Source organism: Saccopteryx leptura, chromosome 4 (assembly GCF_036850995.1).
Source record: "Saccopteryx leptura isolate mSacLep1 chromosome 4, mSacLep1_pri_phased_curated, whole genome shotgun sequence".
Taxonomy (NCBI): domain Eukaryota; kingdom Metazoa; phylum Chordata; class Mammalia; order Chiroptera; family Emballonuridae; genus Saccopteryx; species Saccopteryx leptura.
Genome location: NC_089506.1, coordinates 33,581,843 through 33,605,127, shown reverse-complemented (window position 1 = coordinate 33,605,127; position 23,285 = coordinate 33,581,843). Strand labels below are relative to the sequence as shown.

Sequence of the window (23,285 nt, the reverse complement as noted above, 5' to 3'; positions counted from 1 at the left end):
ATGACATGTTAAAAGCAGTAGTTCTTAACTCACTGTCCATTCAAATAGTCTAGATATCTTCTGAAATGAAAGAAGCACCTAAGCCCGGGCCAGTTAAATTAGAATCTCTGGAAGTGGCACCGGGTATTGGTATTTCTAAAACATTCCCAGGTACTTCTAATGTTCAGCCAAGGTTGAGAACCACTGGACCAACAGGAACGGCTTCTATGTTCATATTTCTTCGCTTGAGAATTTGATAGTGTTTGGACTGCATACACTTGTCTTCTATGAACTGAACTTTTTTTTTTTTTTTTTTAATAAATTTTTATTAATGGTAATGGGATGACATTAATAAATCAGGGTACATATATTCAAAGAAAACATGTCTAGGTTACCTTGTCATTAAATTATGTTGCATACCCCTCGCCCAAAGTCAGATTGTCCTTCGCCACCCTCTATCTAGTTCTCTGTGCCCCTCCCCCTCCCCCTAACTCTCCCCCTGTCCTCCCTCCCCCCACCCCTGGTAACCACCACACACTTGTCCATGTCTCTTAGTCTCATTTTTATGTTCCACCAATGTATGGAATCATGTATTTCTTGTTTTTTTCTGATTTACTTATTTCACTCCTTATAATGTTATCAAGATCCCACCATTTTGCTGTAAATGATCTGATGTCATCATTTCTTATGGCTGAGTAGTATTCCATAGTGTATATGTGCCACATCTTCTTTATCCAGTCTTCTATTGAAGGGCTTTTTGGTTGTTTCCATGTCTTAGCCACTGTGAACAGTGCTGCAATGAACATGGGGCTACATGTGTCTTCACGTATCAATGTTTCTGAGGTTTTGGGGTATATACCCAGTAGAGGGATTGCTGGGTCATAAGGTAGTTCTATTTGCAGTTTTTTGAGGAACCACCATACTTTCCTCCATAATGGTTGTACTACTTTGCAGTCCCACCAACAGTGAATGAGGGTTATGAACTGAACTAATGTAGGTTCCACTTACCTTTTATTTATGGCTCTGCTGACATGTTTATTTTCATAAGGGGGAAAATCACACTTGTGAATTATGGACACATTTAGACTATATAACAACTTTAATATGTCTTAACAGAGTGCCTATGAAGTGAATCAAACACCCAAAACTGTGAGAAACTCAGAATCATTGAAAGTCAAAAAGGAAATTAGGTTTTATCTTGGACATACTATGGGTGGGAAACTTTTTGGGAAATTATTTAGAAAGCCTTTATGGGGCACTGGGGTGAGAGAGGTGAGTCTATTGATAGATCCTATTGTCAGCCTTTTTAGTTTTTTCTTTTAAAAAATTTTAATGTTTTACTTTGTAAAAGGAATATTGTAAAAAGTGAAAGTATGCAAGGATGAATAAAAACAAAAATCCCCCAGCTGTGTTCATGGCCTGATGTGAATTCTTCCACGCCTTTTTTCCATATTCATAAAGCTACCTTGAACAATATAAGGTTTGTGAATCTTTTCTTTTTAAATAGGGTCATACTCTATGCATTATTCTGAAGCTTGCTTTTGCTCTTTAAAGATATCATGGATATTTCTCCAGGTCAATATATAATAGGTCTAACTCTCTTTTTAGAAAATGAATAAAATTTTCAATATACATAATTTATTCAACCATTTCCCTGTGAGTGAACATTCAGGATGTATCCTCTCTCTGTTTGCTTTTCCCCAGTACAAACAGTGTTGCAGTACATATCTTTGTATATATAATTACAGGGACCTGTGCTTTGTTTCTCAAGTACTATTCTTATAGCCTGTGCTTTGGTTTTGGTCAGATGTCTTCATTTCTGGATACCTTCTTTGATAGTCAGATGACAGAATTAGTGTCAGTCAATTTCAAGTTAATTGGCTCCTTTTGGGTATTAAGTTGGGCATTAGGAAAAACAATTATTTTTTAAATGGATATTAATATGATACATCCTAGTAGCCAGAAATGTTTTTCATAGATAGTAGAATCCCTAAGAGAAGGACACCTCAGTTTAGGACACCAGTGGGTAGACTTTGTGGGGGTCCATGAGCCATCTGATATTGAATGTAAAATTGTGTACAAATGTACATTTTATGGCTTCATTAGATTTTCAGAGGAACTCTTACGTCCTAAAAGAGGTAAAAATTGATAATATATGTGTCAGATAGTAGTACTTAACCTAGAGAATATATAAAGTACTTTGAGTTCCCATTGATAGCATATTTTTTAAAAACAATGTCCTCTTTCTGTAAAGATCTGGATTGAAATGAGTTTACTTACTCTTGAGATGACAAACCTAGATATGACTAATACAGATAGCTGACTCTAAATTCAGAATAGCCTGAGTAGGTTGTAATAATATTCTATTAGCAAGATGAAATATACCAAGGATAAATATTGTGCAGAAGTTGAAAAATGCTTGGGTGTGGAGGACAATCTTAGCTGCACCTGAGATGAAAAAGTGTTTATTTGACCACATATGAGCTGTCTCTGTAATATGACTGCTTAAAATCTGAGCTGGTTAGATGACATTTGATGAATTGTGTTTAACTTGTGAACTCACATTTTAGGTGAGACATTAGCAAAGGAGGGAGACAAGGATACTGATGGATTGAGAAGTGATGTCACATGAGGACCCGCAGTCGAAGGAGTTTGGTTGTTGCATCTGAAGAACTACGGCAGCAGCCCCGTAGGGTAGGGAATAGGAAGACCAGAGGGATGGTACAGGGGCTTCCTTGGGTCATGACAGTCTCAGCATACGACGTTTCAAACTTATGACATCCACTCCCAGAAAAACTTTAAAAAATTGAGACAGGAGTGTTTTGGCTTATCCCATTAGCGTCGTAATTTTTTTTTTTTTACAGTTTTTGTCATTTTTTTCTGTTACTATAGCACAGTGTATAGTACAGTATATTTATGTCCTTTTCCTTTTTCTGTGGCTTAGCTGTGTTTTTATTTTAATTTATTGTGTTTACATAGATTCTAGTGTCTCCCCAATGCACCCCCCTCCCCCGTATTCCCCTCAACATCTCCCGTGTCCCCCTCCCCATAGTGCCCTCCCTTCAGCTTTATCCCATCCTCTCATCCCCTTTCCCTCTGTTCTCTTTTCCTCTGGCCCCTTTGATCTCTCCTCTGTCTCAGTTCCATTCCTCAGTTCACATTGTTCCTTGGATTCCTCAAATGAGTGAGGTCATAGGATTAGCTGTGTTTTTATGTTCTAGATTATGATTTTACCACTGTGTTAGGATAGGTAAGTGACTTAGGCTAGGATGTGTTTCGACTTACACCAAAATACGGGTTGGTTATATCACTGTTGTAGGAACAGAGCTGTGTTATAACCTGAGGACCCCCTATATATAGAATTTGCTTATGGTGCTACAAAGGAGTACTCAGTGGATGTTTGAATTAATGAATGAGTGAATGAAAATTACAAGGCAAAGGATTTTGATTTTTATCGAAGCTGTCCTAGAAAGTAATGACCCATTAGTGGAGCCCTTCAAGCATCGCTACAGGTGCCAAGGATAGGGGGGAGAGAAGGAATTCTTACTCTTAAGTGAAAGATTGTGCAACAGGACTTCAAAACTCTTTTAACTGGAATTTTATATTCTCTCAGGTAATTTAATTCAAAAATGGGAAGATTCTAGGATAATATTGTAGGCTCTTTAAAAGTAACTTTTATAGAAGAAATGCTTTTGACTCACAGGCTGTATGAATTTCAGGACAGGTATTCAAAGATGCTTAAAAGTTGACACACAACAGGTTTTTATCTGAAACTGCAGTGCGTAAATTATTCCATTGTTAAGCCTGAGGTAACTAGTCTAGACTTGTGGAGTGTGGTTTAAGATTTTATTTGTGTTACTTTTCAAAACCATGTTCTTCTCAAGCTACAAAAAGAGTGCAAAACAGGAAATTTCACCATTATCTGGCTTCATTGTGGCCTCAGAAAACACAGGACACTGTCTCCATTAGACTGATATGAAATCTGACTCTGATAATAATGACATGGTGTGGCATTTGTCCTGTGCTTTGTCATTTACGTAGGTTTGCATCTATACTTGCATATTTCCTATGAAAATGTATCCCTAATATTTGTTTAAGTTGGTTGAGACAGAGATATCCCTTCTTTTTTTGTGTGTGTGTGACAGAGACAGAGAGATTCATAGAGAGGGCAGATAGGGACAGACAAGCATGAAGGGAGAGAGATGAGAAGCATCAATTCTTTGTTGGGGCTCCTTTAGTTGTTCATTGATTACTTTCTCATATGTGCCTTGACCGGGCTACAGCAGAGCAGGTGATCCCTTGCTCAAGTCAGTGACCTTGGGCTCAAGCCAGCGACCTTGGGCTCAAGCCAGCGACCTTGGGCTTAAGCCAGCAACCATGGGGTCATGTCTATGATCCCATGCTTAAGCCAGCGACCCTGCGCTCAAGCTGGTGAGCCTGCACTCAAGCCAGATGAGCCTGCGCTCTAGCCGTTTCAAACCTGGGTCCTCTGTGTCCCAGTCCAAAGCTCTATTCACTGTGCCACCACCTGGTCAGGCTCCCTATTTCTTCTTAAGTAATTGAAACAATATAAAAATCCTTTAGGTTATAAAAATGGATAAATATAGTCAATTTTTAAAATAAACATAAAGCTTTAAAAGAAAAAAAAATGTTTCTTAGAATAGGTTGGGAGCTGTTGGCACTTATGACAGCCCTTTTTTAATGCCATTAAAAACGGTGGTCTCCTCTACTCACTGGCTGTGTGACCCTGACCTCCCACGTCTGTTTTCTCCCTTGTAAAGGAAAGAGCTTACACCACTGTGAGAAAGTTCTTCGTGCGGTGCCAGGTACGTGGACAGAACTCAGTAAACCTTCCATTACCGTATCTTCTGCTCTCACCTTTGAGCTCCCTTCAATTTTTTTTCTAATTTAATATATAGTGTCATCTTTATGTCTTCTACTGTCTTGAATACATCATGTCTAAAGCTACTTTTTATATCCCCACCCCTGAACATCTCATCCTAAACCTTCTCCTGCTTTATCTTCCTGTCTCCTCTTTTTAATTAATGGGGGCCACCTGCCAGAGGTAGTATGGAAGGAAAATTAATACCGCAAGCTCTGGAGTCAGGCTGTCTGGGATTAAATTCCTCCCCTGCCACTTACCACCACGTAACCTTGGACAAGCTACTTAATGTTTCCAAATCTCAGTTTCTTCAGTTATGAAATAAATATGATAACAATCTGGCTTACAGGAATTGGGAAAATTCAGTGAGATGAATGCATGTTAAGTGTTTACTATGATTCCTGACACTTATGTACACAATACCTGTTATTTATAACTGAAGGTAGGAATGGTAATGTCATCCTTAAATCCCTTCCCCTCGTCTGAAAGTCATCAGCGCTATGGATTCTACCTCAAAAGTCTCTCTACTTTCTCATTTAGGTCAGGGTTTCTTAACTTGAATTCATTACTCAAAGAGGTTCATAATCCCCTGAAAATATATGTACATTTTTTTGACGTATGAATTTTTCCTAAGGAAGGGGCCTCTAGCCTTTATCATTGACTTTCACCCAGATCAGTGACCCATAAAATGTTCATAATTACTGGTGGACTCTTATCTCGCACCTGTACTCAGTAGCCTATAAACTGACATTCTTCCCTAGTCTCCGTGCCTCTAATCTACTCTACATTGTTGCCCCATTAACCTTTTCTTTAAAAATGTGTTACGTCATCATTCTACTTCTACAATTGTGTTGACTCTCTGTTGCCTACAGTGGTGTTCCTATATACCTGACCACATGCTAGAATTACGTAGGAAGCCTTTTTAAAAATAGTGATGCCTCATCCTAGACCAACTAATTCAGGGGTCCCCAAACTTTTTACACAGGGGGCCAGTTCACTGTCCCTCAGACCATTGGAGGGCCGGACTATAAAAAAAAACTATGAACAAATCCCTATGCATACTGAACATATCTTACTTTAAAGTAAAAAAACGGGAACAAATACAATATTTAAAATAAAGAACAAGTAAATTTAAATCAACAAACTGACCAGTATTTCAGTGGGAACTATGGGCCTGCCTTTGGCTAATGAGATGGTCAATGTCCAGTTCCATATTTGTCACTGCTAGCTGTAACAAGAGATATGACGTGCTTCCGGAGCTATGACGCGTGCGTCCCTCGTCACTGGAAGTAGTACTGTACGTGAGCGCCACCATGCTTTGCGGTGCCGCCATATACAGTACTCCGGGAGCACAGGATACATCCTCATCCTGTACTCCTCTCACTGACCACCAATGAAAGAGGTTCCCCTTCCGGAAGTGCAACGGGGCGAATAAATGGCCTCAGGGGGCCTTAGTTTGGTGACCCCTGAACTAATTGATACTAACAAATACCAGGCATCAATATTTTATTCTAAAACTTCCCAGGCGATTTTATCAGGTAGCCAGAGTTGAGAGCCTCAGGGCTGTAGGATAATGGACGAGTGGGTTAGCATGGCACGTAAGGACCTCAGCAGCCTAGCGCCAATCTACTTTTTCAGCCTAATCTTCCTCTTCTCCCATTCACATCCCATCACTTGCACTCTGGACACATACTTTTATTTTGCTATTTTCAGAACACGCTGTGTTGTTTTCTGCCTCTGAGCTCTTGCCTGTACTGATTGTTCTGCCTAAAGTACCTTTCACCCTTTCTCTGCCTACTCATTTCCATGGCAAACCTCCCCAAGTCCCAAAGAGAGTTGCAGCCCTTACTTTTGAACTTCTAGGCTCTACATTATTATAATTATTTGTGTATCTGTCTTCCCCACTACTCTGAACTCCTAGATAGAGGATAAGATCCTTATTTCGTTTCTCTAGTGCTTGGCACCAGGTTAAGAAGGTCCCTGCGAGTCTAATGAATAAGTAATTGAGAATGAACAAGCAGCAGCCTACTCTGGTGAAATCAGGAAACCCATGGGGTGGGGGAATGTAAGTAAATACGGTATACTAGATATGGTGAGGAGGGCTCAGCTGGGGTTTTATCCTCTATTGCTGGAAAGATCAAAGTACATGAAGTTTCTCATCTGGGACCAGGAAAGTTGAGACCAGTTTTGAAAATACCTCCAAACATTGTTGAGCATTATTGAACATGATAGCATAAAGTCGTATTTGTCCCCTGAGGCTCTGAGAGATTCTTAGATGGAGACTCAGCCATTATGGTGATGGCAGCTGTTTATTTTGCCCAGTGGATTATCCTTATTTAATTACTGATTTAAAGATACCCTTATATGGTCAGTTCTCCAAACATTATATGTTTCTAATTTTGATCTCACCCCTGGCCTTTGTGTATTAGCTGCTGCCTAGTTCTTCTCTTGGCTATTTTTAATAACTCTTTTTTTTCCCTCCGTGTGTTTCAGAATTGTCCAACACATTCTAAAGAATTGTAACTTAAATGTAGCTTATTCTTTCTGTTTCTTCAGAATCCAGAATTAAGTTAAAGATGATTTTGAAAGAGATTACTTTATTAAATGATCTCAGAGAGATTCTTTTAGTTATTTCGGTTATATTAACTATTTTTCCTAGACACTGACCCCTGCCTACACTTAGAAGAGATAGCTTGTTTAACACTTACACAAAACACAGTGAGTCTGATGTGATTTGGGTGTACCTTGTTGTGACATGCTGTGTATGAACAAATAAAATACTCTCTCTCTAACTGGCTGCTTAATATTTTATAATCTTATATCTGATAAGCTTGAATAATAAGGACAAGGTTTTTGTTATTCCAAATCAGAATGATAGTTGCGATTTATTAATATGCTATCCTTTTCCGCTTCCATTCATCTTACTTTAAAAGTTATTTTTAAAAGACTTAAAGAAATCCAGATCTATTAAGAGCTCCTCCTTTACATGTGGTTTACAATAAAGATCTCAATTTGCAAAACTAAAAAGAATCATTTTTAGTAATTTTTAAGAGCTTTTTAAAAAACAGAGACCAGAATATAATGTCAACAAAAGGAAGAAACCAACTGTAACGATGGGAGCATTAGGTCTGAAATGGATAGTTGTCTGTTATTTCACAGTCCACAGTCAACCACAGATACCCTGGTACTGTGTCCTCTCTTCTTTTTGTGAACCTGGACCTATGTAAAGGTACTGGTCTCTGCTGTTTTTGAGAATGGCCTCTTGGATTATTAAAACTACTGGGCTATTGCAGTTCTTAGAGCTAAATTGTTAATCCTTCTGTTGTGTGTGGGGGGGTGGGGTGGGGTTGGGGGGTGTATGTGTGTGTTGCTGCTACTTTGAAAATGAGCATTCATTGGAGTGATTTTTTTAAATGAATACTTGATACTTAAGAGAGACAACCATGTACATTTATCAAGAGATTTGGGCCATCCTCCACCTAAAAAAACTAGTCAACTATTGAATTCTTGTAGCCAAGTGAGGTTAAAATCCCGTATGAATATTCCATCCCTTTCAATTTGAGGTTGATTTTGAACTGTTTATCCTAAAAGTGCCCACTTCTCAATTTTTATGGTTGGAGCAAACCACATTCATGTCTAGCAAAACTGTTAAAAGTTAGAGAATAGATTCTTGATTTCCCAAGTCTCTTGGTAAATTGGTACCATGTGTTGTGTTCTACCATACACTTGGGCATCTACCCTTCAAACAAGTATTAACAAATGCTTGGAGACTTGATAGTGGGATAGCAGAAGCCATGAGAACATATTTGAAATTATTAGTAGTAAAATAGGTGGCTTTGGGCTGTCCCTGTGTAACTATGGGCCAAGTTCCTTATCTATCTGAAATAAGACAGAGAAGGAACCTAAAACCCAGAACCCCAAAATAGATTCTGTAACAACCTCTAACAGGTGATTCAATCAGGATTTGCCCTTCACTGTTATTTTATATAGCTAAAATATATATATTTTAAAAAGTTCTGCCAAAATTTTGCCAGGTATTGTTCTTATTGGTGTAAGTGTACCTTCTCATTTTTTGGTAGGCGGAGATGGGATTTGAATGAATCTGGTACAGCTCTATCCATATACTCTCCTACAGCCCTCTTCTCCTCGGAAAGTCTGAAATTTCAAGTTAGAACTAGGGTGGGTAGGTCTTACCCTAAAAATATTGAAGGTGTTTTGAAGAAGACTTGATTGCATGTGATGCAGTATGCATTAAAATAACAAATTAATATTTGGTGTTAACATACCAAAAGATTTTGGAAGTTAATAGCTTGTTGACTGTTTCTTAATGGTTTTCCTACAATTGATGGAAGAAGCTGAGAAGTGGGCATTGGTGATTGGCAGTTCAGAGCAGCTCATTAATTCAGATCTGTCCACCAGTGCAGAATTGACAGTGAGGTTTGATTTGTGATGGGTAAAGTTTACCTTTGCAATATATCTGAAAAAGAGCTTTTTAAACAAATAAATAGTTTAAGACGGCAGGAAAATTTTACTTATTTCAACATAGCAAAATAATTTCAAGTACTTTTAGTATTTATTGGGGTGTTTTTTGTTTGTTTAGTATTAGCTGTTAACTATTACTAGTACTTTCATCTTAAAAATGGAGGGAACTCAGTTTCACATTTGGTTAATAGATTCAAGTAATACAATTGCATTTAAAAGTATTTTCAGTTTGAATATAAAACTACTTGAAGCCAAATTAGACTGGAATTAGTAAGATTTTTTTAACCTACCTTTTGAATCACTGACACTTTAAGTCTAGCAGGGTTTTTTAATCCTAAAAACTCAAATTGTGGTATATTTAAGGTTTCTTGTTTTAGATCAGTTTTAATACTAATAAATTACAGAGGTTCAGGTTGAACTTAATAAGCCTACATTTAGTTTTCCACTTAACATGTATTTATTACATAAGACATTGATGCTCCTCTGTTGGGATCTGGCAGCCACGCTGTGTCTCTTTAGCAGTTTCAAGCCTAGCAATTGCAGAATTGTTTTCCTCAAGTCGAGGAAGGAGTCCCACACTTTCTAAGTTGAGGAGGGAGAGTCTCTGTTCTTTTAACTGAGTGAAGGCTAATGTTGGAGCACATGAAAACATGTGTGACCTTGTGCTCTTGTATATAATTTTCTGTTAACACCAGACAAAGGGGGCCTGACTGAGCGGTGGCTCAGTGGATAGAGCGTCAGCCTAGGACGCAGAGGACCCAGGTTCGAAACCCCGAGGTCACTGGCTTGAGTGTGGGCTCATCTGGCTTGAGCGCAGGGTTGCTGACTTGAGTGTGGGATCGTAGACATGACCCCATGGTTGCTGGCTTGAGCCTAAAGGTCACTGGCCTGAAGCCCAAGGTCACTGGCTTGAGTAAGGAGTCACTCACTCTAGCCCCCCAGTCAGGGTACATATGAGAAAGCAATCAATAAACAACTAAGGCGCCACAATGAAGAATTGATGCTTCTCATCTCTCTCCCTTCCTATCTGTTCCTATCTATTTCTCTCTCTTTCTTGTAAAAAACAAAAAACCAGACAAAAGTGAAAAAATATGAAATATATAGTTAGCACCTCCTACATACCAGGTGATGTCCTTGGTAATATAGCTATGTCTGTATATCTATGTTCATACACATCTGTCTGCCATGCTGTATATGCATAAACCTGAGTTTACTTGTTCAATAAAAATTTATATATTAAGCATCAGGCACTGTCCTACAACATGCTGTATAAATATAAATTCCTTTATATTTCAATAACATTATGAAGGATGTGTTTTATTATACCCATTTTAAAGATGATGAAGCTGAGGCACAGAGGGAGTAATTGTCCAAGATCAACAACAACTTAAGTGTTGAAGCTAAAATTTGAATCCAAGTAGTCTTGCTGTAGATTCCATATCCATACTCTAACTCAGGGGTCTCAAACTTGCAGCCCGCGGGCCGCATGCGGCCCGCCGAACAATTTTGTACGGCCCGCGGCCCGCAGACTAATCCATGAAGTTCAAAATATTTTGGATAAAATTAAGTAAGCCTAGGGGCCTACTTGTATTTTTCATTTCTCTAGCATCCTAGCTAGATATCAGCTTAGTTAACAGCAGTTGTGATGCGAACTACAGTTTCTGGTCGTTTTGTGACACTGAGTAAACTGCATGTACGATTGTGCTTGTTGTACTGATTTTTTTTTGTTTTCAACTGCAGTGAGAAAAGTGTTGGGTAACAGTTGCCTTTTGTAGACCTAGTGCGGCCCGCCAAACGGCTGTGATCTTGCTCTGCGGCCCACATGCTGAGTTGAGTTTGAGACCCCTGCTCTAACTGATACTTTATTGCACAGACTTGGAGAAAGTAAGGCATTTTATTAGTAGTCAAAACAAGCTGTTAATTGGTAGAGCTGAAATCTGAATCCAAGCCATTCCCCAGATATACTTTATATCTTTCCTCCCTCTTTGCCTATGTTATTGGTTCTGTATAATGTTCTTTTCAGTCCTTTTGCTATTGAAAATTTATCAGCATGCGAAGGCTCCATTCAAATGTCACCTCCTCCAAGATGCCTGACTTGATTAATTTAGCTGGAAGTCTCTTCTTAGATTTTTACTGGAATGAATTTTTACCCTTTGAAATGCTTACTGATTACTGTCTCATACGATAAAATGTTAATATACAGTTGACCCTTGAACAACATGGTGGGTAGGGACACCGACCCTCTGCAGAATAGAAAATCCATATGTAACTTAAGTTTGTCCCAACCTTAGATAGAAAATACAGTATACTGTCACATCTCCTATCAGATTATAAACCTCTTAAAGGCAGAACTGTCATACCATTGTCTGCTTTAGTCAAGGCATTGTGTCATTTATACAAATTTTGCAAATGTTTGGGAGTATCATAATGGCAGAAAGCAACTTATAACAAATGTTGGTTAAATGGATGAATATTAGGAACGTATGGCAAGCATAACATTTCCCATTAGAATTCTAAAATACTTTAAAAAATGAATTTCATTAAAATAAGTCTTAAAACAACAGAATTTATACTTGCACAGTCCTGAAATTATGCTGAATTAGATATTTATTAAAGTGTTCAAAAGAACTGTCTTGAAGTTTGCTGCTATGTGTATATTTCTTTTAGCGTACAAAAAACTGAATGCTGAAGAAAAAATGGTTTATTTGAGCTGGAGTTCCCTGTTTATATGCATGTGAATTGGTACTTTTAGTCCATTTCTGAAGTATTGACAGATTGAACGGCTTAAAACGAGGCCAGTGTAATCACTCTTAGGGTCAGGGTGGAGAGATCACTGCTTTAGGGCATGCAGTTGTAGCATTGAAGGCCACATATATTTATTTCAAATTATAGGATGAAATAAACAGAACACTTACTATTTTAGCTATTTTGTAATCAGAGTATATCTCTGCTTCATTTTAGTTTGATTAACACAATAGTGGTATGACAGATAAAATATATAATAGTAATCAGAACTGTACTTTTTTTTTATATAAAGAATTGTGGATTTTAAGAGTAAAATAGATTAGTTTTGGCCCTGGCTGGTTGGCTCAGTGGTAGAGCGTTGGCCTGGCGTGCAGGAGTCCCGGGTTCAATTCCCGGCCAGGGCACACAGGAGAAGCGCCCATCTGCTTCTCCACCCCTCCCCCTCTCCTTCCTCTCTGTCTCTCTCTTCCCCTCCCGCAGCCAAGGCTCCATTGGAGCAAAGTTGGCCTGGGCGCTGAGGATGGCTCTATGGCCTCTGCCTCAGGTGCTAGAATGGCTCTGGTTGCAACAGAGCAACGCCCCAGATGGGCAGAACATCGCCCCCTGGTGGGCGTGCCAGGTGGATCCCCGTCGGGCACATGCGGGAGTCTGTCTGACTGCCTCCCCGTTTCTGACTTCGGAAAAATACAAAAATACAAAAAAAAAAAAAATAGATTAGTCTTAAAAAGTTTCATTTGTGCCTGGCCTGTAGCTAGAGATCAACCTGGAATGCTGAGGTTGTAGGTTCAAAATCCTGGGCTTGCCTGGTCAAGGCACATATGACAAGCAATCAGTGAACAACTAAAGTAAAGATACTTTTCGTTCCTCCCCATCTCTGCAAAATCAATAAATAAAATCCTTTTTTTAAAAAAAAAGTTTTATTTATAAGTAAAGGAATGTAATATTATAGGCTTTTTAAAGATGATATATATATTAGTGAGCTTTTGCTGTGTAACAAACCACCTAATACTTAGAAAAAACAAACATTTATGTGTCACAGTTTTATAGGTCCCCTGGGTCATTCTTCTGGCTGATCCTCTGTGGTTAGCTGGCAGCTTGCCTGGAGCCACATGGTCCAGAATGGCCTGACTCCTGCTGGCTGGTGTAGGGGCCTCAGTAGCAGATGGCACATCTTTGCTTTATGTAGTCTTCTCATCCTGTAGGTTAGCCAGGGCTGCTTCATGCATTGGTCTCAAGGTTCCTGAGTGCAACAAGAGAGGGCCAGCCGCAAGGGGCCTGCACTTTTTTAAGTTTCTGGGTTATGTTTGCTGCATGTAGTACTGCTGACCAGCCCAGAGTCACTCTGGGAAAGGATACCAAGGGTATGGATGCAGGGAAGCGGGAACAAATAGGGGTTATTACTGCACATTGTACCAAGTCAGTGTCCCTAAATTCTGACACCACCTTAGACAAGCAATAAGAGGTGATGTAACAGAGAAAAACTGATCAGGCTGTCAAAGTTACAGAGTTTTCAAAGAGATCATTTACAGACTTGGTTTCCCTGAAATGCTTAATCATTTGAACCACCTTTCTATTCTTTATTTTTTGAAGCTTTGAGCTATGAAAGTAGGGAGCCTTTAATCCTCATTGATTCCAAATTGATCTTCAGGAAGGACTATATTGATGGTGAAAGTGTACAGTCACCCTGACCAGGCAATGGCACAATGGATAGCGCATTGACTTGGGATGTTGAAGACCCAAGTTCGAGACCCCAAGGTCACTGGCTTGAGCACTGGCTCACCAGCTCGAGGGAGGGGTCACTGGCTCGGCAGGAGCCTCCGGTTAAGGTGCTTATGAGAAGCAATTAAAGTGCTGCAACTAGGAGTTGATACTTTTTTATCCCTCTCCCTTGGGAGGGAGGGAGGGAGGGAGGGAGGGAGGAAGGGGAAAAGAAAAGAAGGAAAGAAAGAAAAGGGAAGAAAGGAAGGGAAGGGCAGGGCAGGAGGGAGGGGAGGAGAGAGGGTGTGATCATAATGGCTATATTTATGGCTATATTCATGGAGAGTCCCTGTGTGCCGGGGCCTTCTGGGAATTCTAACACTGGCCCTTGGCGTCAGCAGTAACAGGGTTGTTCAGGTGAGGAAGCAGACTCACAGAGGCTAGGCTAGCTAAGTTGCCTGAGGTCGTATAGCTGGTAGGTGGGAGGACTGCATTTTGAACCCAAGTCTTTCTGATCCTACAGCTACTGTCCAAAGAAGAGTTCCCTAGTGGATTGGTAATTATTTTTCCAGCATGAAACCTTTGAGTGTTTTATGTTTCCTCTGAAATCTGGGAACCATGGTAAAACGTGATTTCCCCCCTTTCTGCTCTTTCCCTACCCTGCCACCTTCACTAGTGGTAGGGCCAAAAAACCAGCTTTAATCTGAAGATGATGAGTAGCTTAGAGTGCTAACTTGACTGTTGGTTCCAGATATAATTTTTAAATATTGTGGAATAGCTGATCTCTCCACAATTCTTCCAAAATAAAATTCCAAATCCTGAGATATTCCAGAACATATATTGTATTTAAAATTTCATTAGAAAATAAGCTTTATTTAAACAATAAACATAGAGCCCTCGTCTTTCCTGCCAGTAGCCCCAGCACCTCGTACTGGAATGGGAACATTCCTATATTTGTCACCTGATTTTATAAAGGAATTCTGTACCTAGGAAGAAATCCTTTTCTCCTGCCCTTGTTTTGGTCTGTTTGTCCTCCTTTTAGTTCTTTCTCTTTTCTAAAAATCGTTTTCCTTCCACTTCCGGTCTCAGTTCTTCAGCTTTCCATTTCTCCCACCATCTCATTAGTCATTTCTTATTCATTACATGTTGAAATGACAGTATCTTGGATATTCTGAGTTAAATAAAATATATTGTTAAAATTAACATCACTTGTTATTTTTACTTTTTTAATGTGACTACTAGAAAATTTAAAATTAAATGTCGTTTCTCTAAAGGATCTATAGCTAGATTAATTCTTTAATGCAAGTTCATAAAAACAATTGTTTTTCTTTTTTTTTTTTTTTTTTTTTGATAGAGGCAGAGAGAGTCAGAGAGAGGGACAGATAGGGACAGACAGACAGGAAGAGAGAGAGATGATAAGCATCAATTCTTTGTTGCAGCATCTTAGTTGTTCATTGATTGCTTAATTGCTTGTTTATTGATTGCTTTCTCATATGTGCCTTGCCCTGGGGGACTACAGCAGAATGAGTGACCCCTTGCTCAAGCCAGCAACCTTGGGCCCAAGCTAGCGACCTTTGGTTCAAGCCAGCAACCATGGAGTCAAGTCTGTGATCCCACACTTAAACCAGCGACCCGGCACTCAAGCCCAATGGGCCCACACTAAAGCCAGCAGCCTTGGGTTTTCGAACTTGGGTCCTCCACGTCCCAGTCTGATACTTCTATCCACTGCACTAGTGCCTGGACAGGCTATTTTTCTTTTCTTTTTGTTTTAATTTCATGGATCTGTTGGACTAAAGATCCCATAGCTCACCACCCTCTACTGGCTTAGTGCTGCCTCTGCCTCTTCTCCTGCCACCAAAAGTTGATGAGAATGAATGGGAAGAATTTATCTTGCTTTTAATAATGCACACAGATTTTTCTCTATTGTCACAAGTATGCCTGGAAGAAAAGTACAGTTGACTCTTAAATTATTTTCACTAATGAAAAGGAAGCAGCAGGATGAGTAATGCAAATTGGAGGATACACTATTTCCTTTGGAATGTTTTGGTTCTTGCTTTTTGGAACAGGTGTGGCCGCTGTTGAAAGAACCAGTGGAGTCACACTGAGCATGGACATGTGAGGAGCTGGACGAGTGCTTGGCATCCCCCACCTTTAGTGTAATCGATGTAGGATCTGTCATGTTGTTCTCTGACGAAAAATCCGATGCAGGAATAAACTTGGTGTATCTGCTCGTTCTTTCTGGTTTAGGGAAGAATAATGTTTTGGTTTAGAAACTTTTACTGAGCTGTGATGTAATTGGATAAAGATAACTGTGTCTAACATAGCCTCGCGACATCCTCTTTTGGATTTAAGAATTCCAGAGTAAATTTGCTGTGGATCACTGAGAATTAATTATAATAGTCAGAGGTCAGCTATCTATGATAAGTGCCAGCTTTTTGCCTTTTGGCACAGAGTGGGAAATGTCCACCTCCAGTGACTTTGGGTCGGGGTAGTGGTGGGTGCCGCCAGCTACCATCTTGTGAGGGTAGAACGGGCACTGGCTGTCGCTGCCTGAGATTGGGCAGTGGGGGTGGAACCCCAGCTGAGCAGCCAGCAGTTTTGTAAACAGACTGGAGGGGCATTGTGCTGGTGGGCAGGAGCTCGTGCCAATGGAAAGCACCTCATGTGCCACTTTGGGTATGCATGCTACAGGTGGACAGCACTTTGTAAGGACATGGTCATGTCCACAGTGTTGGACAGCTGTCTGCAATCATGAGTTAAGGAGTGAGCCCCTGGAGCTTAGACCTGGAATTTGGAAGTCGAGTAGAATAAATCTCTTCAATCTAAACTGACATGACATTTTAAAATTAAGAAAACAAACAGCTGTGGGAAGATCTATAGGATTATAACTAAATAAAATGAATTCCAGTGTTGGTTCAGAAAGAAGCCTTAGGTCAAGTCATTGATTGAATTTCCCTGTATGTTTTTAAAAAGAAGGGGGGGTGACATCTCCCAGAGCTGTTTGGAGAGTTGATTGATGTTTGTAACATGGTTTGATATTTTTCATAACACGTCCAGTAGGAGCCAAATATGTCATGAGAATGTAAATGTCTAAAACTAGCCTGAACCATCTTGAGTAGATATTAAGCAGTTCTGTTTTTAGTACAGGTTGTACTTAGTAAGGGAGTTTATATTTTTTTAAAGGAAGTTCCATGTTATTTCTAATTTTCTTTTGTATATCAGCTGTATACTTGTGGCCTATAGCTGTTACCTTGAGCATCAACATGCTTTATAAATAGATGAGCAGTCAGTGATAGAGGACAATTAACTAATTACAGCCATTTAGGCAGTTAAACATACTTCAAAATGCTTCTTGCCAAGGATGATGCCTTTTGCAAACACTTGAGATGTTTGTTCCCAGTTGTCATTTATTAGTGAACCTGTGTCCTCGTAACAACTCCTTGGGAGCAGATGACAAAGCGAAAAAGCGAGTGAATGCAACTAGTTCATTAGGTATCAAGGGGAAGGGAAAAAAAGCTTTCATTCAAGGCAACTTGTTGATAGACTTAGTGTGATATGTATTTTGATGCCTGTTTAGTTTCCCATTGCACCATCTAGTCATTCTGTTGAAGTAATCTGACTGAATGTCCTTCTCCCAGGCTTTTCCTTGCAAAGAGCATACAGCACTGCCACCTTGTTGCCAAAGTTTTGTCTGATTTGAATGTGCTTGAAAAATCAAGTGAATGCCGGTTGGGAAAGGAAAAAGAGCTTACTCTTTCTCTTTGTCAGTACTTGCGAAAACAGCTTAAAAGAAGTTAGTATCACTGGACTGAATTCAATAATTAGCATAATCATGATGCTGTGTATTGTTCACCAGAGCACGCCCCTTGGCCAAATTTCCCATTAAGAGGACACCGATGTTGTCCTAGTGAATAAATCCCGGCACACATGATGCGAATCAGCGAGTTCCTGCCTGCTGCTCGGGTGCAGTTAATTTTAGCCGGGGTTTGTTCTATGAGTTGTAAAACTGTTTACCCAAGTAGAAGTTAGTGAGCTGAAATGTGACTTCTCCGCCTAACGTGATAGGGTATCTATTTTAGACTTCAGATTGTGTTCATGATCGGGAGGGCAGTCTTCTGAAGAATTGCGGCTCAGATTTCCTTTGAAAGGACTTGTAAGTACTGGGTGAATTTTTAAGATTTCTCTTTGTTCTTTTCTACTTAAATCTTCTCAATGTTCTTATCATAGAGATTTTTCATCACTTGGGAAAACTGGAAACTGGGCTGAGTACTTTAGAGGATTCTAAGAATGGTAGCCAAAGATTTTTCTTAAAATGTATCATACTGCAAGAAACCTGCTTTAGTTTTCCCAAGAGAACGTATTTGATTCTTACAACTTTTATCTTTGCAAGGCAATGTGTAGATTATTACTTATTTTATCTCCTAAAATATTTTATTAATGGAAATAGTTGTGTCATTGAGCTTTATTTTTTATGATTATATATATATATATGATATATATATATATGTTAAAAGGATAACATATATAGATTCCTATTAAACTTATCCTAAACTACCAGCTTAGGCTCCAAAAATGATGGGAATGTCAAATGTAATTTTGTAAAATGTATAGATGGACAGTTTTAATTTTTTTTAAGGAGGATTATGTGCTTAATAATAGACCCATATATTCCTAAGGAGAAGCACTTAAAAAAATAAAATACTTTTAGGAGGAAGGCTTTAGGAAGTAATTGAAAGCATCCTCTGGAAGTTTGAGTTAGTTATCAAAATTAACCAAAGGCCATGAAGTGCTTTAATTTTAACTCTTAATTTAACAAGTCATTGCCAACTTAAATTTGGACTGAAGAAAACTAAAGATTTTAATACTGAATATTTTTAATTAAACCTGAATCACCTTGCTTAGTTTGAAGTGTTTTAATTCAGAGTATACTGACTTCATACCAAATTTCATGTTTATAACAGAGAACCAGGCAGGAATTTCTTTACCAATTAATGTGTAAACTATATCCTCTCTGGGAATATTGATCTTAATGAAACAATTCTAATAGGCGGGGTGGGAGCTCCTTACCAGGCAGGCATCCCTGTCTCGTCCTCTGTGAGCCAGGAGGGAGGCATGCCCTCAAATGCCATTTTTCCATTTTGAACACTTTATTTAAAGACTTCTTTGTTATTATGTATTGTCTGATTTTTAAATACAAATGACCTAAGGTGTCAACAATGAAAGGAAGTGTTTCAGTAGTACATTTAGTAGGAGAAGAATGTAAGAAGGGAAAATAGAACTGAGTTCTTGGGCTATTTTTGGAAAGAAACTTTTTTTTTTTTTAATTTAAGTATTTTATGGAGCAAAAGAGAAATTTGCAGTCCAGATTAATTGTAATTGTAACAGAAGGGTCTGTAATACCATCTTCAGCAGTAAAAGGTCTGTAATACCATCTTCAGACTTTGTTCCAGTATATGCTTCATAATACATACTTTTATTCAAAGAAAAGTTACCATGCTTATTCTTACTTTTAGTTGTTAATAAGGCACCTTCAGAATCTCCATGGAGTGTTTTTAATGGTATACTGTTAATTGAACAGGAAGACAATTCCTTCGGTGTTTTTACTTCTAGGAAGCGTGTGTTCTTTTAAGAGTTGCTAAAAAGGCTCATAAACACTTTCAGGGTGTTTTAATGGTTTATGGGCTGGGAGAGAATGATACAGGTCAATGAAAAGGAAATCATTTGTATTATGTCAGTGTCGGAATTTCTCATGTTTGCTGGTGCTGTGATTCTCTTCGCTGCTTCTTATCCCATGTGCTCGATGAAGTGATGCTGGTTATGGTTCTCTCATGAGTAGAGGCTCTGTTGACCGGTTATGACCTTGGCCATGACAGATCACAATGAGCTCAACTCAGAGTCACAAATAGGGGTCCAGATGCTGAGAAACACAGGCGGCTTTGTGGCCTGTAGAACTGTCCAGGAGCCCATGGTCTCAACAGTGTGCTGTGCACGCCTGCACTTTGCATCACCGTCGCCTTCGCTGTCATTAACTTGGTGCATGTCTGTCCTCCTGTCCTGCTTAAGCTGCCCTCTCCTACCTACCCTCTGCCTCTTAAAATAGTCACAAACAAGAGGCTCTGACAGAATAGCTCCTAACTGCAGTAGACTTATTTTACTTTGCTTTATTCCTAAAGACTAGCCTTTGGTCCTGAAGCTTTGAGGGATTTTTCAGGGAAGCAAAGAGAGCTGTTAGTTCTCTGGATCTCCCTTCACCCACATGAGGGTTTTAATAGGTAACTTGTCTGCATTGCTCTGTGGGAACATACAGTATCTAACAGGTTCCCTTTATTTTGGTGTCCAAGGCAAATACTCAGTGAATCACATCTCTAGAATGTTCTCTTTCAAGAGGAAATTTTGTAGGAATAGGCTTTGCTATATTGAGTTTCACTGTCCCTAAAATGAAAGGACAGTGAGCGGAGGGATGCCTCCAGCTTTACCTGTCTTATATACAAATAAATGGTAGTAGGATCTGCCTGCCGGCAGGAATGCTGATCTCTCCTGGAAATACTGGGTCTGTTGTTATTATTTAGCATGTACTAAGCACCCCCAGAGCACATACAATGCACAAAGAAAGCATAGTTCCTACTCTCAAAGAACTCACATGCTAAAATTAGTACACAGAAGCGGGCCCTTGACATACACACCAAGTCCACTGGCAGGAGCAAGGATATGGAAATGAAGAAAAGGAAAACAAGATGGTGTGGGGAGGGTCAAGGGTAGCTTGTGGGTTTACTTTCAGTTCATCTGGGCTTTTGCCCAGTAGGATTAGGACAGACTGCAGTGCCACCTGGGGTGCTGCTACCCTCTCTCTGCCAGCAGCTGGGGAGGTGTTGGAAATGAGTGAGAATACTGACCCCAGGAGCCTGAACCACAACTCCCTTCTCTGTTACAGTGCCCCCACAAAGGGAAGGAAGCTCAGTGGTTTCCCCTACACCAGGTTATGTTGAGGAGGTGAAGTTGGTGTCTTACAAAGTCCAACAAATGTAAGAATTGTCTTTCTCCATATAATGGTGTTTGGACAGAAATCTGAATTTGGGTTCCAGATTTTCCCTTCCCTCCTGAATTGGTATGCAATAGAGCAAGTTACTTGTCTCTATACTGGTTTAGGAAGTTGAGTCAACTATTAAATTAGAGAAGTGCTTTTAGCATCTCAGTAGAAAGGCATGACGAAGGTCAACTAAGCGTTACTGCAGCTCATAAAGGAGTCAGAAGAATGTGAATCAGAAGGGAGCTACTAAGGCAAGCTTGGGTATTGGAGATTAATAAACAGGAGTATACTATATGAATCTGTGAGTCATTTTTCCCTTTATCCTCAGCCTCAGCCAGTCTCTGACTAAGGATCTGGGTCTAGTTCATGTCTCCACAACTGAAAGAAACTTGGAGAGGGTTCAACAAAGAACCTCAAAAAAATGATTAAAGGGTTGAAAAATGATACCTATAATAAGATGTTAGGGAGCTTCTATTATTTAGCCTGGAGGGAAAGAATGGCTGGGGGGACTCTTGAATTCAGTACAGGGGGCCCTCGGGTTACGACAGTCTCAACATAATGACCTTTCGTGTTTACAACGCTCACTCACATAAAAACTTTAAATGATTGAGACGAGAGTGTTTCGGCTGTTACTATAATACAGTATACAGTACAGTATATTTATGTCTGTTTCCTTTTTCTATGGCTTAGTTGTGTTTTTATGTTCTAGATTATGATTTTACAACTGTGTTAGGATAGGTAAATGATTTAGGCTAGGGTGTGTTTTGCCTTACACCAAAATTCAGTTTATGTCACTGTTGTAAGAATGGAACTGCCGTAACCTGAGGACCCCCTGTACATGTATGTATACCTCAGTACTGAGGAACAATGACCAACTGGTGACTGTTTCCATTAAAAATAGAAGGGCTCAGTCCAGTAAGGGTCAGGTTGGTACCATGGTCCTCCCAGTGCAGTCCCGGTCACCACTTGGGAACTTGTGAGAAATGCACATTCTCAGGCCCTGGCCACCACCTACTGATTCAGAAATAGTGGACGGGGCCCCAGCAATCTTGTGTTTTAACAAGCCCCCTTAAGTGATTTTGTTGCACATTAAATTTTGAGGACCACTAGATGAGATATAAAAAAGGGTATTATAAAATGGGGGACTTGGATAATAGAAAATATAAACATTTTTTCTGAGAACATCTAAAAACGAGCTATCTTTGTTTGCAGTGTTTTCAGTATTCTCTCTAAAGTCAGGAGATAGATGACCTCTCAAAGTCCCTTCTAGCTCTGACTTTGCTCTCGATTTCCTCTGGCACTTACAGAAGATTAATAATCAACCAGGAAAATTTTGCAATTACTTTTCTGAACTTAGTAGTAGTTAAGGCAGTGCTCATTTCAAACGAGGATCAAATAAGGTTATGTGATAGTAGTAATGTTTTGTTATCAGATGTGTCTTATTTATTATGTTATTTAGTAGACTCCCTCCTTGCCATGTGACTTTTCACAGCCATCTGAAGGGAAATTAGGGCAGAGGTCAAAACAAGGAGCCCCTTGATGTTAGCCTGTGATCATTTCATGTCACAGACCACTGGCTAGATAAGTTGGTCTCCTCATGAAGCTCATTGCAGGAGAGAAGTGGCTGTAGGAAAGTTTGACTGTACTCCGTTGTCCCAACTCTGTCATTTCCATAGGAGGAGAAGTCGGAGAGTGAGCTGTGTTAACCTGCAGGAATGAAGTTCCTCATCCCTGCCATGGGGAATTCTGTCCGGCACCCTGGAAGGAGGGGGAAAGTGGGAGGACTTAATGAGAATACAACTACAGGGTGATGCGTTGGTGGGTCTCCATTAGAGGTGGAGAATGGGGACCTTTATCATCCTGGCGTTTTTGTATCTGCGGGATGCAGCCAGTGGTACACTTTAGTAGGCACTTAATACAAGTAAGTGGTAATTCAGTCGAAATGTCCAAGGCCAAGGGCAGTGCTGTCTCCCATGTAATTAGTTATCTAGGGTCAGGAAGTTGGCAGTTGTTACCCTTGCTAGCCAAAGTAGTTATTCCTAGGAGTCCCTCTAGTTGTCCCCAGCCTCCCACACCCTGCCACTTTTTTGCACCTGGTATAAATGCATCTTAATTTAGTTGTGTCTTTTGCCCTTTGTATATCTTCCCTTTATGCTTTTGCTTGACAGAACAGTCTTGGGTTGAAAACACAGAGTACTGAGAGTGTGCCTATTTGTGATACTTTGTATAGCATTTAGTACAATAGAAGCTCTTTGTGATCCTAATGAAGAAAGGGTTCTCTGAGGACATGTTTTACCAGTGCTGCTTACCAGTGTCGCACTGCTGTCTCCGATGTAGGCATGCGCTACCCCAGCCAGGGCCTAGGGCCCTAATACTTTAGCACAAAAAAATGGAATACATAGAATCCTTGGCTTTTATAGTTGTAGTTAATTACAAGTTTACAGGGTATTAAACATTCCTTGAGGTGAGAAA

At 39.7% G+C, this 23,285-nt stretch overlaps 1 protein-coding gene across 9 annotated transcripts in view; it reads left to right on the top strand.

Moving 5' to 3' along the window:
• Positions 1-23,285, top strand: part of SLC20A2 (solute carrier family 20 member 2) — a 110,494-nt gene that overhangs the window by 19,459 nt on the left and 67,750 nt on the right. For 2 of the 9 annotated variants that reach the window (XM_066380421.1, XM_066380428.1), the window contains exon 1: positions 17,746-17,939. The exons of the other annotated variants lie outside the window; for them this stretch is intronic. The gene's annotated coding sequence lies outside the window, so the exon portion shown is untranslated. Of the gene's footprint in view, positions 1-17,745; positions 17,940-23,285 lie in introns of those variants that run through there. 9 annotated transcript variants of the gene reach the window in all.